The 18,728-nt window shown below is 39.2% G+C and overlaps 1 protein-coding gene across 4 annotated transcripts in view; it reads right to left on the minus strand.

Moving 5' to 3' along the window:
• Positions 1 to 11,242: 11,242 nt before the first annotated feature.
• The window catches only part of arhgef7a (Rho guanine nucleotide exchange factor (GEF) 7a), a 153,386-nt gene continuing 145,900 nt past the window's right edge, over positions 11,243 to 18,728 (minus strand). For all 4 annotated transcript variants that reach the window (XM_081601880.1, XM_081601886.1, XM_081601871.1 and 1 more), the window contains one exon: positions 11,243 to 13,223. The gene's annotated coding sequence lies outside the window, so the exon portion shown is untranslated. The remainder of the gene's footprint in view (positions 13,224 to 18,728) is intronic.

An 18,728-nucleotide genomic window follows, 5' to 3' on the forward strand; every position in this document is an offset into this window, starting at 1 on the left:
TGTGCCTCATGTCAGAAAAATACATTTCTGATTTGAGTTAAAGAATTAGTTAAGTTATCCTTTCTTCCAATACAAAGAAGTTTATTCATCTATTGATTTTTGTTAAACTGGATGATCAATATTTGGAAAGAAAAACGACAAAAAACCCCCAACAATATTAGAAATTAAACAATATATAAATACATATTTACAATAATACGGGAAAATACTAATACGGAAATCCGGCAGGAAAGGCGGGGGTAAAAATATGGTAGTTTCTCAGCAAAAAAACAGGAGACTTGACAGTTATGGTACACAATCACAAGAGTTTGGCACCTCCTCTTCATCCTGGTCACCAGCTTGGTCAGACACTGCTGTGGGATGCCATCCCATTCTTCTGATGTTGAGAGTCAGCCAGTGTGGTTGTATTGGTCACTCAATGAGCCGCACACCCAAGTCAGTCCCAACTGTGTTCAACAGGGTTGAGGTCAGGACTGCAGAAATACCATCGCATCCTCTCCACTTCTGGAAACGGTCAGTGGGAGTGGCCGTTAGCATCCCGGAGAACAGAGTTCAATCCAAATGAGGGAAAATGACATTATTGCCACTGGTTGCAAAATCTCATCTTGATATATTTCTCCACTGAGATGTCCTCTAATAATGACAAGCTTTGTTTTTCCAGTGAGAGAGATGATGCCAAATACCATCACGCTGCCTCCGACAGCAGCGGTTTGGTATTGGCAGAGAGAGATGATTTTGCAGGTTTTTAAATCGGAGTCAACCCGCTTAATCAACTCTGTTTCTCAATCCATTAACGCAGGTTAGTCACCAACGTGGCACAAAGTAAGAGGAAATAAATAGGATTTAAAGCAGCGTAAGATTTATTAGGATTGCTATTAAAAACAAATGATCAATCAAACACAAATTGAAAGTGTTGTTCTCGTTAGATTGATTAATTTGGCTTCAAGCATCAATATGATGCTAAATCTAAGCTACAAACTAGTGTTGGATCTGTCAGAGGCGTCTCAAGATTTTACACTGTTAATCATTTAAAATGGATGCTGAGGCACTTTGCTACTTGTAATCTGTCACAAAATGCAAGCTGTTTGAATTATTGAAGTTGATGTAATTCAGTTTTACACCTCGACTCTGTCTGGCTCCTTATAAGGAAGAAACGGTGGTTTGAAACTTTTGCACACCACTGTGGTTGCACAAATTTGCATATTGGGAAAGGTATTCGCCCGAAACGTTGGCTGGAGATGGGCACCAGCAACCCTCCCGACCCCACTGAGGGAAAAGGGTGCAAGAAAATGGATGGATGGATGGATGGATGGAAAGGTATTCACCACTATGTGAGAAATTGAGCACTCAAAAAAAGAAAAAGAAAAGTCAAGGAAAAATGTTCAAGACATTTAATTGCCTACAATTCATACATTCCCCTAGTTGTTTAGAAAAACTCGGTATGAAAACAGAATTAAATGTGTCGCATCCAGAAAATCTGTGCAAAAAACAAACAAAAAATCCCCCAAAGAAAACAACAAAAACTACATATAACTTCTGGAGGTACATGTTAGAAAAAAAGGCAATGACTGTAAAAAAAAATAGATTGTTTATTATGCTTTTAAAAAATCCATCCATCCAGAAAATTGCATAAAATACGATCCCTCTCAGCCATCCTGCTCCACTTGCAGATATTTTTGAACATATTCAAAGTGACAAATGTTCTTTTAAATCATATCCACCATAGTTTTCGGCATTTTACATTTTGCCAGGCAAACAATGGCTCACATTATTTTTGCTTTTACTGTCAGACTGCTATGTTTTGCGCTGACACCCAAATGGACATTCTTGCACATTCTGGAGGGAGACTGAGTTAATACTCGATTTGTAAAGCAGATTCTTGCCTTCCTCAAGTCTGAGGTCTTATGTTTGCGAATATCTGAGATAACATGTCTGTAATTAAAAAATAAATCTGTGCCTTGATCCATTCTTTAATCTCAACAATCCTGTTTAGAGTAAGTGAGAGTTTGATTTCACCCCCAAAATATAACAGTAAAAAAATTTAATAAATAAAAGCAAGCTGGAAACCAGTACATTACATTGAAAAAGTAGTACCTATTGAACTTGTTCATATTTTCACAAACTTCACTGATTTCTTTTTCCTTCAAACGTGACATTTGGAATTATCTTCTTTAATCCAGCCTGCCAGCTCAGGTGGACTACATTGCTGCTGTGGCAGACGTTTAATTTTCAGAAGGTGGATTAAACAGTGCCATCTGAGATCCCCAAAGTTTTTCATATTGTTTTACACGCTACCTGAATTAAAACTCTCCATCTCTTTATCGCTGAGCTCTCTGCTGTGTTCCTCAGTCTTCATGTTTGATTTCTTATGCTCTCACAAACCTCTGAGGTCTTCACAGACAGAACCACTGGCTTTTACACAGAGATTGAGCTCCACACAGACGGCCTCATGTTAAAGGTAATTAATTACGCCACATTTTCTTTAGAGGTGTCAAAAGATTTTCAATCATATTTTTGAAAAACCTGTGGAGCGTGAGCAGCTTTGTTAGGCACTTTACGTTTTTTCTTACTCGTTTCTTTATCTGCTTTTTGTTCATAAAGAGGTTTCACTAAACTAATTAATGTAGAAAGATGTTTTTCAAGCCTTCTGACAAATAAATAATAACAAATAAAAAGAAAACCTGAGCATAAGAGGCAGCAGGTGTGTGTCTTACTCCAAGGTGGACTGTCCTTTTATTCATAAATTTCTGTCCTAAAGGTGTGTGGAGGTGTGATGAAAACTGTTGGTCTCCTGGGTTTGCTTACTCTGAGGTGTGAAAAGTGCTCATGTGTGTTTTTTAGCACATGTATTTGTCCGCATGTGATTTCCTTGCAGGCGGTTGGACGCTCCCGAGCTGACTGGCCGTGAGGGATTATTATGGGATTTGGGGTTTCTCGGTTACCACGGTGAGATGATAATCACAGTGGCTGTCCTTTGATCTCTACAGGGATAGCAGCGTCAGTCAAACAGGAGGCTCTCAGCGCTGCTGCGAGCGTGAACATGTGCTGGACGCCTTTGCCGAGCTGGGCCTTGCATGTGGCGCTCGTGTGTTGATGTTTTGTGCGAATCAGCTGTCAGCTGTTGGACGAAAGGAGGAGACAAAAAGTTTTTTTTTTTGATGGTTTTTTTTTTCTTTCTCCCAGCAGAAGATGAGTGAATTTATGTTATATGGAAATAAAATATGGCTCTCGCTCCCCTTTCTTGCCTCCAGATGGTCCCTGTGGAGAGAGGGTGATTATCTGGCCCATCTGAGACTGGGAACCTGAGAGTGTTGATGTTGGGTGGGCAGTGCGGTACCACGCCAAGTCTCCTGTCCCCAGGAGCCTGAACACGATCCTCTTTACCTGACCCCCCACCACCCCCTCCCTCTCGTCTCTCTGGTCCTCCGCCCTCCCTCCACCGCCACACCACCGGCTTGGCTTACTGCAGCTCCCCAGAGCACTTGTCTCCACCCTGAGATAGACTTTCTCCCTCCTGACAAGGCACGGCCTGGATTACAGGAATACCTGAACACGCTAGAAGAAGGTGACAAGTGAGACAAAAAGAGGGGAAAAGCAAAGAGAAACAAAGGGAGGTAACTTCTTAGGTGCAAAACAGTCTGCAGGGCCAAGGTGGTAATTGGGAACTTAGCAGAGCATTCTGCTCCGAGGTCCTCTTTAGCTGCCCCATAAATAAATAACAAGGGGTCAACGTTGGTGATGCCGTCATCGTTTTGATTTTCAATCTTCAGCAACCTGCTTTCTTCTTCATCTTCTTCGTTTCTTTCTCTCTCTCTACTCCTTCTTCTCATCATCTTTCGTGTTCCCGCCGCCTGCTAATCAGGCCGAGTCTTTGGTTTCTCTGCCTCCGAGGGATCTGAGTTTATCAGAGCTGCCTGTCAAAGCCACAGGGGTCAATGAGCGGTGCTGTCGGACCAGAGCGCCAGGCAGAGCCAAACACGGATCACGGTCGCGACGCTGACGGATCGAAACCCGAAGAGATGCTGCTAAAAGCCTCAGCAGAGGAATGATAACAAGATAAGATAATGTTATTATAACAAGCTGCCTCATAGTTTAGTGGGATCTGGACTTTTAAAGATTGATCTGTTTTATAATTGAGTGCAACTCTTGTGCAGCTGCACTGAATAGCAACATATTTTGAAATTCTTTGAAATACTTCACAAATACATCTTACACATGTCACACATTTTAGAAGTGTCTCTTTCAGTGTTTTCTAGGAGGTAAATATGATTGTCTTGGAAAACATTTTCTTTTGTATTAAAAAAATAATTACACGGATGACATTATAATCTAATGTAAAGTTATTGATTAAATGTGTTTTTAAAGTTTTCCAGCTGTAACTTCTCAAAGATTTTTGATTGACCTGTGAAAACTGAAAATGTTGCCATTTGTCACCATGGAGATCTGGATTTGCAGGATTAATTCAGGAAGCACAACAATGATGTGGGCATTGACAATTAATCTTTATACAATTATTTATTCTATGGCACATTTTCCCAATTCTACAGCTTCCATTCTTTTAATTTTTGGAGTCATCCCACTATGTAGCATTGCTCCAAACAGTCATTTATGTATTTTACTTGCTAATACAAGACAATAGGAAGCAACGATAAAAATGTACATGCTTCTGCAACTGTTGAAAATTATTAATTTTCTTATGTTTATTTAATTTTCTGTGCCACTTTAAGGATCTTTTGGTCATTTTTCTTTCCACAACCCAACCTCCATAGATCACTCAACTTCTTTCATGTAAATCTAATCATTTGAGTACAAATTATTGTAAAAAAAAACAAAAACAACTGTTCTATGTAAAACTTCTGAACTTGTATAATTCTGCTTTGGGTTTTGGTTTTGACTCTTATCCTGGATTTGTCCCTGCAATGAACATCTCACCACATTTGAAACATTTAACGTAAATAACTGTTTACATTTACTAACTGATTGAAGATCACTAACAATATATATAAAAATACTCATTGTTGTTTTTATATAATAACATGTTGTTATGTCTTCCATATTTATTGGCAGGCTTAATAAAGACATGCCTTCAAACAATTCCTCTTTAATTCTATTAGAACTTCTAAATTAAGATTTCAAAGATTTTTTTTAAAAATTGTTACTTTACAACATTGATGTGGAAATAGTGGAACCCCAAATAATTTCTATAAAATAAATATTACTGAAGCATTTTAGTTTTCCAAGACTGCTTTTAAAATCGTACATTGTAATCCTTGATTTCATTTGTCTGTGTGATGTAAAATATATAAATAAAATGCAATAGAAATCATGTTATGCAGAGTCCCATTATTCCTAGGCTTGATTCAAAAATGGAAAATTAAGAGAAGCTATTTAAGGAAAGCAGTTTGATCTTTATATGCCAGGTAATGGTAACAAGTCAATATGTATGGTGTAAACTTTGGAATTAAAACAAATAAGAAAAAGCAGAGAGGAGGATGTAAAGTGCAGCATTTATTTTCAGTGGGGGATTATGTTACTGCAATAAGAGAAGAATTTTATTTTTTATAGTTTTCTGGACACACCTTTACCTGGTGCTCCAATAAATGCAAAGGGAACTGGATATTGTAAGATTTGAAAAAAATTGATGATTTTATTATGCTTACAAGATCAACGTGTCAAGAAAAGTTGCATTTTTAAAATTTGCTTGGTTATCTAAAACTTTCCTCCTTTTTGTCCCCTGTTTCCTTTCCATCCAGCCACATTACTCTAACGATCAGGGTCAGTGTTGTTAAACAGCTTGAATGGTTAAAAATTGTGTCACTACAAGCAAATTAAATAATTGTGTTTTGCTGTTAATAGTAATTATGGAATACAATGCCTTATGTATTAAAGTACAGCAGCTTTTATATATGTCTCTAGGTGAATAACAGAGGATTTATATTATGTAAACGTTAAGCTGTTGTTGTAATGCATGTAATAAATTTGTCACTGTCCTACTCTGTAAGTCAAAAAGAAATCTGACAATGGTGACCACATTTCTGCCGCTTTCTTCTTTCTCTAGCTGGAATAAAACCTGATTCTGCTGCAGATAAAAATAGCAAATCCTCAGAGGTGAGTACCTTTAATTGAATTAGTTCCAGACAATTTGAATTTCAATTAATTAACGTTTCACCATACTTCATTTTTACAGTACATACTAAGAGTCCTAATTCAAATCATCTATACTTTCTAATTTAGAAATAAAAAAAATGATAATTTTCCTGTGATTTCTGCCCCTCCAGTGGATTCCTGAGAAACACTGCTGTTCATTCAAAAGAGGGCAGTGTAACCACACTTGCAGGTGATGCTTTTTTTTTCTTCATACAAACATTTTTTTTTTCCACAAACATGTATTGTGTTTTTTTTTTTTTTTAACTTTGCAGTCAAGCCTCTCTTACACCATCTTGTATTTTTTTCCCCCCAACTTTCTACTTTTTTTTTTTTTCAAATGAATAATCTTTGGGTCGGGGCAAAACAGTTGGAAAATATTAAGTATGGCTAATTTCAACAGACATTTTCAACAGTTAGTGAAAAACGCAGTGGTCAAGCTGTGAGAAAAAAAAGCTGCACCTGGTAATTGCTGCAACACCCACTGACCCATGAGCAACGTGCATCAGCATACACCTAAGAAAATTGCTTCATAGTTAGCGCATTATTGTTTCAGTGATGGCGGAGAGGTTGCCTTGCCTGGCCCTGGGTGGCATCATTAACACAGGCTGGAGCAACACGTTTAAATCAGATGGCTTTGTCACAGGTGTAACTACTGCTGTTCATGCATGTGATTAATGTCCCCTTCTTTGATTAATTTCCTACGTTGGCTGAGAAGCCCTCGCATTTGTGATTAATGAACCTGCAGTCTAATATAATGTAATACCGGTCTGGTAGGTGCTTATTTTATTTATTTATTTACTTATTTTTTTCATTTTATACATACGTGTGTGTGTGTGTGTATGTGTGTGTGTGTGCTCACTTTGTTTGCCGGAGTGCAGCATCTTTTATAACCCACAGCTCAGTCGGTGGAGACAGCAAATAAAAAAAAGGTCACACTAGAAAAAATAAATAAATCTTTCATGACAGAAAGAAAAAAAAACATTCTCAAAAGAGGAGAGTTTGTGTTACTTTAGAGCTGTGACTGAGTCAAACAGCAGCTTTGCAAAAGTATTCGCGCACTAGGATGCTTTTTCACCTTTTGTTACAAACGTCTTGTGTTTTCTGAGATTTTGCGCACCACACCAACGCAACGTATTGCGTATTGCGTACAAGAAATGGAAGTGAATGTTGATATTTCAGCCTACAGACAAAAATATTTAACGATAGCTACTGCTCTGATAAGACAAAATTCAGCCTGCAGAAGTAGACAAATTACTAAACAGTATAAACCTGCATGTTATTCAGTCTCAATATGACTCCAGCTGCTCTGAAAAGGCCTCAGAGGTTTGAAACATTCGAAACGTCATCATGGAAGGAAACTGATTCATGATGACGAGGAACGCAGCAGACATGTCAGGGATACAGTTGTGCAGAGGTTTAGAGCAGGGTTAGGTTGTAAAACAATATCTCACACTTTGAACATCTCATGCAGAACTGTTCAATCCATCATCTGAAAATAAAAGAGAGAAAAGCCCCAACTGGAAACCTACCAGTACATGGTCGTCCGCCTAAACCATCAGGTGACGGGAAGCAAGACCGTCAATCCGAGAAACATCTGCAGCAAGTGGAAGAATCTGTCAAAACAGACAATGATTAGTTTGTGGAGCATATCTGGTGTTTCATGGACTAACGGTGAGAAAAAGCCTGCTGTTGAAAGAGCTGGTGCATCACTTTGTGTTGATCTGTCACAACATCCAGTTTGTGTTTTTAATGTGACAGACAGTGAACATTTTCAAGAGGTGTGAATACTTTTGCGAGGCAGCGTATTTTGGGCTGATTCAGTAAGTATTAAAGAGTGAAGGCGAAGAAAGGCTGAAAATCACAAATCCATATCCAGTATGCAGATTCTGCTCCAGAACCTCACAGAACTTCAGTCTATTTTTATTTTATTCCTCAAGAGGAAGAAACGCACAGCTTGGTTTACCCTCCGTGTTGACCTTTTGATGTCTAAGTCGATATTTTCTCCTTTTATCCCCTCTCCTCTCGGGCCTCTTCTTTCCCCACCTTCGCCATTTTCCCAGCGGTGACAGAGACGGAGGACACAGGGATCTGTAATTAGCTGCTTGACCCCGGGGTTGGGTTGTGTGACCCCGGCAGCCGCGAAGCGCAGATCCAGGCTGATCAGATGAGTAGTTCTCAGGGATCAGTGGTTGAAAGACAGCCGCCGCCGCACCTCAGCCAACTCAGTCACTCTAGCCAACCCCTCGCAGAGAGACGGGCACGGTTACAGGAGCCCAGCTGCCGAGGTCCAGACAAGGTCTCAAACACCTGTCTGGATGGTGTACAAATATACAGGCGCATGCTTTTTGACTTCCTCCGACAGCGATGTGGCTGCAAAATACGTTACCTTTCAGTGAGGGATCGGGAAGAAGTGGAGGTGTGGGTGGCTGGGGGGGGCTGGTAAACTGATCCCGTTAGGGGAAGGATAGGGGAGGGAGATGAAGGAGGAGCAGTGCTGGCCCTTGGTCAAGTGCCTTGTACTCCACAAACAGGCGGCATCTAGTTACACTTTACCTGAGAAGCCGAGTCTGGGGAGTGGATTAAAAAAAACCCAAAAAAACAAGCATGTAGACCACCCTGCCCCTACAGCTGCACCTACTTTGGTTAAAGAAAATGTCACTTTTAACACAGCCATATTCAATAAATTACAATTTACACCCCAATGAATCTCCTTTTTGTCAGAATAAAAGCACCTTTTGATAATAACAACCTTTAAGGAGGTTTTAGGCCTACTTTCTTACAAAACCCACGTTTCTGTTTCTAAACATACTGCTTTTTATTTTATTGGTCTGATGTGATATCCCAGTTTTAAATGTTGTGTTTTCATCAGCTGTAAGAGGAAAATTATCACAGTGAACACAGAAAAGGCTTTCAAATATCTGCAAGTCACCTATGCAACGTATTTCACTCAGTGATAAAGTTCCTAAAATAAATAGACTTTTCAATAACGCATTGAATAGTATCTACATCCACAATGTGACATACATTCAGTACAATTACATAAAACAAATATATATTTGTGATGGAAAAATCTGAAAAAATGAGCAAGATCCAACAAACTGCTTTCATAACTGCAAACCCTTTAATCAACATATTCTTAAAGTACTTTTTGATTCATTTTCAGCCTTCAGCATTTTTAATAGGAGTCTGACAGGTTCCTACGATGATATGCGCCAAGTTCACCAAATCTATCAGACTGAGACACCATCGCTTGTCCAATAGCCTCCTACAGGATACATACAGATCTATAATATTTAGTCCTGGACTCTAAAACTTCATGGTGAAACCATCCTGACACATGGGAGGTTTTAGCCAGGCATTAATGTTTTATTTGGAAGAAATTACTTCTTTCTTTCTGTCCTAATCGTGAATCCAGACACCTGGAGAAAACAGCAGACTGCCGTCGCACATAGATCACAACCAGCACTGACCACGAACTCCTGAAGCTTCTTGAGCGTTGCCGTCCTGCTCTTGGCGGCCTCACTTACCAATTTTCATCTCGTCAGAGTAAATTTTGGAGGAAAAGTCCGGTTTTTGTAACGTCACTGGATTCACTCTGGCACTGGTGTGTATGTAAAGCTGTGAAGTTTTCATTGATACCTCTACAACAGGATCATTTTCATAATGTGTATAGGTTCTCCTCAAGCTATGGATTTAGCTGAAGGATGAAATGAAAGATGCAATTTTACAAGTCCAGCTGAACTTTGTTTAAAGTTGATCAAATTAACCTTAACAGATATTAAGATCTGAACCTCCCCCCATAAGAGAGAAAAAAAAACACAGAATGTTGGAATGTAATGATTTATTCATTCAATATTGTGCGTGCATTTATACGTCCAGATCATGGCGGATTTTTCCCTCCAACAGATTTGTTTGTTTTCCAGTGGAATAATGCAGAAAAACTGGGCTTTTTTTTTAAACCAGCGGTGTGCAGACTTTTGATATCAGTAGAAAGGGAGGGAGAGAGTCATAAAGGACGCGCTGGGAGAGATGTTCACCTGAGACAGCGCAGTCACCGATGCTCGGGGCGCAGCAGCGTGACCTGAATGCTGACAGTGTTTGAAGTTTGAAGAAGAAGAAGATGAAAAAAAAAAACCCCCAAAACGACACAAAAGCGTCTCGATCTGAAATCATTGCCCTTGGGGGTGGGAATGAAGAGATGGGAAGTATTAGAGAGGAAGACGGGCGAGGAGATGGAGAGAACACAATATAAAAAAAGAAGCAGTTTCCCACAAGTCTGCTTAAAAGTTCAAACCATCCGTTTAGTATACCTGTTCTGTCGCCTTACCCCTCTTTGCGTCTCTTAAGTCGTCGTGTTTACACAAGCTGTTACTGTCGTCTCCCTGTTGTCTAACCCGCTGCTGCTCTTCCTCCGTCTTTCTTTGTCTCTTTTCCTGCCGGTTGGAAATCTGCGAGGCTTGCTCATCGGCGCCAGCGTCTGTTAATCCCCCTCCCAAAGCACCTTAGCAACGCTAGGAATTTAGAGATACTAAAAAAACCCCACAAACACACACGCACACACACACACACACACGCCCGCCCGCACACGCACGCACACACACACACACACACACACGCACGTAACAACAACTGTTCTTAACACTGTGCTCATATTGGCAAGAGTGGCCACATCTTGAGATGCGTGTGTGCACGTGTGCGCGTGTGTGTGTTTTCCATAAGTAGTTGGTAACAATCTGGAAGGGTGTGATAACCAAGGATCTCTCAAGAGTGTGCATGCGTGTGTGCGTGTGTGTGTGTGTGCAAAGACAGAGCGCAGGTTTTTGTGGTAACACCAGAAACCTGGTAATCACTGCATGTAGTCACCTGAGAAGCTCATTATCTTGTCTCTATGCATGTTTTTGTTGTTGTCCGTTCACTGTTCGCCTTACCGTGGCGTCAGTGAGAAAGGAAAAGAAGAAAAAAAAAAAATCAAACATAGACACATTATTGTGACTTATGCCATCATGGGTGCAACTTTGAGGCTGTAACTCAAATGTCTTTTATGAAAAAAAAAAAAAAAGCAAATCAATAAAGCAAGGTTACAGCACTCCAGGAATTACGATGTCAGTTATTTTCCCATTTATTGGTTTTGTAGTTTTTTTTCCCATAACAACAAGGATCACCCCTCCACCTCCTGTTTTTCTCTGCCCAAAATCAATTACTTAAGGGGCAATGGTAAAATAATTGAGGGCACATTTAGGCCTTGGAATTAATACATATTTTAAATGCTGAAACTTTTTCTGCAACTTTTACTTTGAGGAGTTAATTTACTTCTGAATTAGAAAATACATTTTTTTATGCATTATTATCTTTACACAGGGAAGAACATTTTCACTTTATTTAATTTGCTCTTCTTCTTCTTTTTCTTTTCTTTTTTTTTTTTTACCTCTAAAACCAACCAAAGTCACATCATCAGCTGTAAAACAAACCATTGGCTCTGAACCTAGACAATAACATATGACATGCACACTCACACACCAGAAAGATGTTAATTAGAACATAACTAAGCACTATTTCCTTTGTTGTGTCTGCATAAAAAGAACCTGTCAGAGGTTTGTTTTCAAATTAAAATTGCTCCCACTTACCACAGTGACTAAGGGCCATGGCTGAACAGAAAACAGACCGCAGAGTTTTGATTGATTTCCTTGAACAGGTACTAACTCTGTTTAAGGTGACTGTTCTCTGGTTACATGGTAAAAAGGTACAGTCGTGAAAAGTTTGTGACAGTTTTTGCTATGTGAAAAACGCAGCGGATTCTTGGAAAACATGCCAGCAAAGGGGGCTAAGATTATTAAGATGGCGAGGTTTTCTGCAAATGGGACACAAAAAGGAGAGATTCAGCACGTAATCCAGTTCTTGTGTGCACAGTGCCTCACAAAAGTATTCACACCCAGTGAGTTCCTTTATATATTGATGCATTACAACTAGAAATTTCCCATTCATTTAATCAGATTAATCTGATAGGTCAACACAAGCTAGCACATGATTGCCAAGTGCAAGGAAATGAGCACATTTCCTTTCGTTTTTTCAAACAAATCAAACTCTGAAAAGCCCAGTGTACCTACACATTCAGAGTTAATACTTTGCAGAAGCACCTGTTGCTGTAATTGCTTCTAGTCCTTTGGGGATACGTCTCTACCAATGTGCAACATCAAGCGTCTCTGAACACCAGCTTTCAATTTTGCCGCAGATTCTCATTTGGATTTAGGCGTGGGGCTTTGACGACACCTGAACGAGGCACATGAATGTACTTTGGTCTAATCTGCCCCAATAAAGCCTCTGGTGGATGGTTGTTGTAACCCAACAGGGTTTCTTCCAGTATTTGAGTGTATTTAGCTCCAGCTGTGTCGTGATCTGTGCGTTTCTGATTGGACAGATTAAAAAGAACTTCATAAGATGTTCACAGCCATTGTAGTGTTTTTTTAAACTTCCCCATAACTTTACTCCTGACCCGGCTGGTGAGTTTATATGTTGTCATGTTTTTTCTTTAACAATGTTCTCTGGCAAACTCCCAAGACTTTCACAGATCAGCTGCGTTTTTTCTTTTTTTAACAAAGATTACAACACATAGATGTAAAATAATTTACTTAACTAGGTGACTTGTGGAGACATTTTTTTGTGCTGGATTTATTGAAGAAATGCACAAACACGTTGTACACTTTTCATAATTTCCGAGCATCCTTTAACGTCTACCTCAATATCTATGCAGGCGGTGTGAATACTTCTGCAAGGCACTGTTTGTTGTTGTAGTCCAGATGCGCTGAAATCACTTTTACACAAAATATTGGGCAATCAGCTGGGGGATGTCATTGTGTCATTCAAGAGTTTATAAGGTTGGCAATCAGAGTGTAAAGAGTAAATTTAAGGATCTGATTGTCTCTGACATTTCCTTGAAGGTCCTCTTTCCATTTCTCACGGCACCTTTCTTCCAGTGCTTGATGTAATGATGGCCTGCCAGCTGAGAGAGGAGACAGGGTGCTATCAGTAAATTACGGTTTCCACTGGGTGATCCACGTCCACTGCTGACGGTCACTTTGCTGGAAGAGACAAACACAGAAAGAGGAAGGAGGACAATGAGAATCACACATCAAGAGTCATTTGCTCTCTGACGATGTTGTTTCTAAGCTGATTTATTAATTTATCTGTTCAATCAGAAATAATCCAGTTAATCCCATTTTAAAACAGCTTGATATCTGGCGTCAAATTAACGACCGTGGAAACTAATAGCACACGGCTGCGATCATTAAGAACAATTTATCAACGCCTCGTCGACATTTCGCGGTGACATACAAATCCTTCACTTGTTTCTATCGGACTTATCTAAATGACCCCCGGTTGTTGATCACTCGACCCGTCGGAGTTCAGAGGTCAGCTACTTCAAGCAGCTATCAGCGGGCTGCAGGTTGCAGAAGGTGCCGCAGAACGGCTGCTTCTTATCTGAACTCTGTGACCCCTCATTAACCCCCCCGCTACTGCTTTGAGAATTATCACCTGACACAGAGGAAAAGAAATCCTTCACAGCATCTGATGGGCTCATGTGTTCACCTGACTCCGTACGCGAGTCAGAGATTTAGCAAGTTGGCGAGAGATGGCATTTAAATCATTTAGTAGTGACATATTTAAATGTGCATTGTGAATTAAACTCATATGCAGGTATTTAAGTATTTATTTGAGTCCTGTGCTGCAGTATATCAGAAATGTGTTTTATGTGACAGTTCAGGCACATAACTGACGATTGGTCTGCAGTTAACTTAACTTAGTAAGGCTTTATTTGCATTAAAAGGAGTCAAAAACAAAGCCTTTATAATTAAAAAAATAATCCAATGAAAAAGATGCAGTATGTTGCTGAGATATTTCGTTTCGTTTGACAATGGACAATATGACTTGTGTCAGGAAACAATCCCAAGGGTTCCCACAACGTCACACCTGCTGGGTGGTGAATTGTGTGTTTCCCAGATAAGAGAAGCTATCAGACTTGTCTTTATGCATAAGATTCGTCAAACCGGTGCACTTTCTTCTAGTACTGATGAATATGTCTGTAGTTTCGCAGCAGGATACAAAACAAAATCCTACCTATGCATTTGTATTCGGACTCCTTTCTTACACATAGAGCCTTTACATGTTCAGTACTTTGAGTGTTTCTTTTATTTCTTTTACTTGGTTAAACAGCTCAGGTCAATGAATTTTGGCCATTTGCAACCCTGCAGCCTCCTGATTAAATAACTTTTTTTAGGTTTACCTACTGAAGAAAAGGGACAGGAGCTGGAGTTGTGAAGGTGAAATAAACTCGTTGTCTACAATCCAGACATCACCTCCAAGTCAATTAAAGTTTTCTGTCTGGTGTTTTTTTCTGCAAGGACATAATGTTTACTTGCGGTCTATTATATGCGACTCACTTTCAGATAGGATCTTTAAAGAGATAATATGTTCTCTAATAGGATTAGTTTTCAAAGAGAAAAAGATCTGAAGTTCTTAAGTCACCTTTCTTTCTGCCAATTGAAAGGAAATACGGACAGAATCTGAATGCAACATGAGAAGCAAGAAAATCTGTTGTCCACAAATGGTCCATAAATCCTAAATTAGTAACTGTTATATTGCATTCATGTTGGAGAATGTATTGATAATCAGCCAACCAACCTGATCAATCCATCAACCAATCAGCAAAGCCCTAATACGACCAAAGAACTAGCAAACAAGCTTGGTAATGTACGAGAAATATAATTAATAAAAGTTAAAATTAAAAGCAATCATCAAAAAATCCCATGAAATGCAGCACAAGCCTCGGAAAACAGCTACATTTTAAACCAAGATTTAAAACGATCAAAAGCAGGGGTGCAGTTTGTTCCTTCATTTGGGTTAGGGACAAAAAACAAACAAACAAACAAACAAGCAAGCAAACAAACACCACCACCTTTCTTTCTGCTAGTTGGAGAGGAGAAAATAAGCTGGTAAACTGACTTCAGGGTCAGTCTACCAGTGAGTGAGTCAGTTTACCAGTTTACTACTGGTAAACTGACTTCAGGGTCAGTCTACCAGTGAGTGAGGAAATGTGGTAATTCAAGAAAAGTCACACCTCCCAACATTTTGTTTACTCATTCCAAAGCACAAAACCTGAGTGATGTATAAAGAAAAAAAAATGTGACTCATTGTCTAGCTTTGCTCAAATTTTAGTTAAATTGACAAAGTAAAAAATTGACCTGAAAACTTAATTTACAGAGAACAGAAATCTCCTGCAAATGACAAACTAGAGCTGCTATTATTCTGTGCACAGAAGTGCAGTATTGCATGAAGAGGGGCTTATCTGTATTAATATGCCTGGATGCATAACGTTTACTCTATTGTGCCTGGCAACGGCATTCATATTCAGGCCTCTTAAGCTTTTATTGCACTTTGACACATTACAACCACAATTTTAAGATATTTTGTTGATGTTTCATGTAAAAGACCTGAACGTGTTTGTAAACAAAAATGATAAAGTGGAAGCAACAGGAAATGCAAAGATCTTTACATTACCCTGTGGAGCTCCTGTCACTTACATTCCTTCTACTTTATGTTGGTCTATCATAGTTTGTGGTTCTTCTGAGACAAAATGTTAAAAACGCTAGAGCAGCTGGATTATTTTACAGGACACTGTGGTTGGGATTAAAGTACAGCGTTTTGCTACATCAATTATAAAACTGTTCAGTTAGCCTGACACTTTACACTGCGCCTAATAAAATATGTCAAGGAGTTGTAAATGTGTCACTCATGTTATTTTAAGCTTGAAAACTCGGCCTATAAATGGTTTTCTATGATGCGTCATTACGAAGGTGTGCCTATAAGAAGTGGGCAAATTGCAAAGCTCATCGCAGCATTTTTGGCAGAGCCAAGCTCCTAATTAGAGATGACAAGGCATGTGATGCCAAAAGATGAATAAAAACAACACAAATTTCAGAGAAATTCTTAACCCCTTGCCATGTGTTGAGCTTGAGTGTAGAGCCAATTGAGAAAAATTCACATTTAAGTCCCAAAAGTTTGAAAGATAACAGAACCTTTTTAGCAACTAGATTGTTATAATCTATTTTTTTTTACAAGTAAAGATGTATTTCTATGTATTTTTTATTTTGTGCAAAACTGGGTCTTTGGTGACTTGTAAAAAAGAACAGATTTTTCTAGCAAAAGAAGTTGGAAAAACTTTAACTCAGTGCTTTTATCGCTAAGTTTATCTTTAATGTTTTCTCATTTTGAAGTGATGCTCTCCCACCCACAGCTGCTCCTTAATAATGAAACCCCTTCTGTTCCTGTACAGTTTGTTACATTTATATTATTTCACTAAAATATGACAGGTCATGCATCATTTTAAACCTGGATGTTTTTTTGTTGTTTTTTTTTTTTTAAAATTCAGATTAAATTACGTCAGCAAGAACATTTGCAACACTCGTGTCAAAATATACAGATGTTTGTGGTTGTAGCATCATCACATATGTAAAGGCTCAAGAGGCATGGATGACGACATTGAAAAAGATTTGAAACTGTAAGTTAACTCTAACCAAAAGTAAGATGCAACTGAATATAGCAACATTAAAGTTTTTGTTCTATTCCAGGGTGGCAACATTACGAACAAACACAGAGTGACTTCTGGTAACGTATGAAATACGTGAAATCACAATCCAAATGCAAAACAACGACACAGGAGATTTCAATTAAACATAGTCAAGGTCAGGGAGAAAATCAGAAATGTCCTGCATGGCAACAAAGACACTTTCTGTTGAGATTGCATCCCTGTTGGTATTTTGTAAAGCCACAAGACTTAAGAACATGGAACTGACACTCTGCAGCCAAATGTGAAGTTTGCGGTGGAGAAGGCTGATGTTTAATCATGCCCTGCTTTATTGCCTTTTTTATTAAAGCACTTTGATCTAAAATAAATAAATCATTCACCCAGACTTTGGCTCCGTTGTGGGTGTCATTCAAATTAGTGGAAACACACCAGAGGTGTTCCTAAGCTGCATATCCCACACCAGTTTGGTCGTACCTCATGTCTTTATCAAAGTTGAATATTTAGAAGAAAGCATGAAAGGTTGGTAAGGAGGCCAAGATGTGCAGGATTAATGGGATCCACATCTGCTGCTGGAACCGGCAGAACACTAAGGTTCAGCCCGACTGTGAGACGGTGCGAAGAGGCGCAGCTTGGTGTACACAGCAGAACATTTTGACTTATTGCACTTCCCTTATGATAAAACCCTTCTACCATAAGAGAAAGAGAGCGGGACAGACACACGACGTACAGAAAGTTTTCATGATTCATTGCCTTTTTCACGTTTTTTTTTTTTGGTTTATTTAAGCTGTTTTATTTCTCTGCAGAATCCATTGCTCTGAAACTTGTTGACCAGACCTTAAACTCGAACTAATGGTACATATGGTTCTCTCTACAGAGAAAGGAAAAACACCTCAGAACAGTGAACCATTAGCATGTTAAAGAAACATAATTTAAAAACTGAATGATCACACTACATCTAGTCACTAAAATAGTCAATAGTTGTTTCATTTGTACAAGATCATTTAAAAAAGTTAGAATACCGTGAAAACGTAAAATATATCTCTGCATAATTTTTAGAAAGTGAAACCTGTACTATATACAGGTCCTTCTCAAAAAATTAGCATATTGTAATAAAGTTCATTATTTTCCATAATGTAATGATAAAAATTAAACTGTCATATATTAGATTCATTGCACACCAACTGAAATATTTCAGGTCTTTTATTGTTTTAATACTGATGATTTTGGCATACAGCTCATGAAAACCCAAAATTCCTATCTCAAAAATTAGCATATCAATAAAAGGTTCTCTGAACGAGCAACTAACCTAATCATCTGAATCAACAAAGTAACTCTAAACACCTGCAAAAGATTCCTGAGGCTTTTAAAAACTCCCAGCCTGGTTCATTACTCAAAACCGCAATCATGGGTAAGACTGCTGACCTGACTGCTGTCCAGAAGGTCATCATTGACGCCCTCAAGCAAGAGGGTAAGACACAGAAAAATTTTTCTGAACGAATAGGCTGTTTCCAGAGTGCTGTATCAAGGCACCTCTGTGGGAAGGAAAAAGTGTGGCAGAGAACGCTGCACAACGAGAAGAGGTGACCGGACCCTGAGGAAAATTGTGGAGAAGGGCCGATTCCAGGCCTTGGGGTAAGCAGTGGACTGAGTGTGGAGTAGAAACATCCAGAGCCACCGTGCACAGGCGTGTGCAGGAAATGGGCTACAGGTGCTGCATTCCCCAGGTCAAGCCACTGTTGAACCAGAAACAGCAGCAGAAGCGCCTGACCTGGGCTACAGAGAAGCAGCACTGGACTGTTGCTCAGTGGTCCAAAGTACTTTTTTCAGATGAAAGCAAATTTTGCATGTCATTCGGAAATCAAGGTGCCAGAGTCTGGAGGAAGACTGGGAAGAAGGAAATGCCAAAAGGCCAGAAGTCCAGTGTCAACTGGACCCTCCTGTTGTCCTATGGTCAAAATGACCAAGATTTGTATGTGTTTTCCCTATACACAGAAAATGAGGA

Source organism: Poecilia reticulata, chromosome 2 (assembly GCF_904066995.2).
Source record: "Poecilia reticulata chromosome 2, P_reticulata-male-v2, whole genome shotgun sequence".
In the NCBI taxonomy this organism is placed as follows: Eukaryota; Metazoa; Chordata; class Actinopteri; order Cyprinodontiformes; family Poeciliidae; genus Poecilia; species Poecilia reticulata.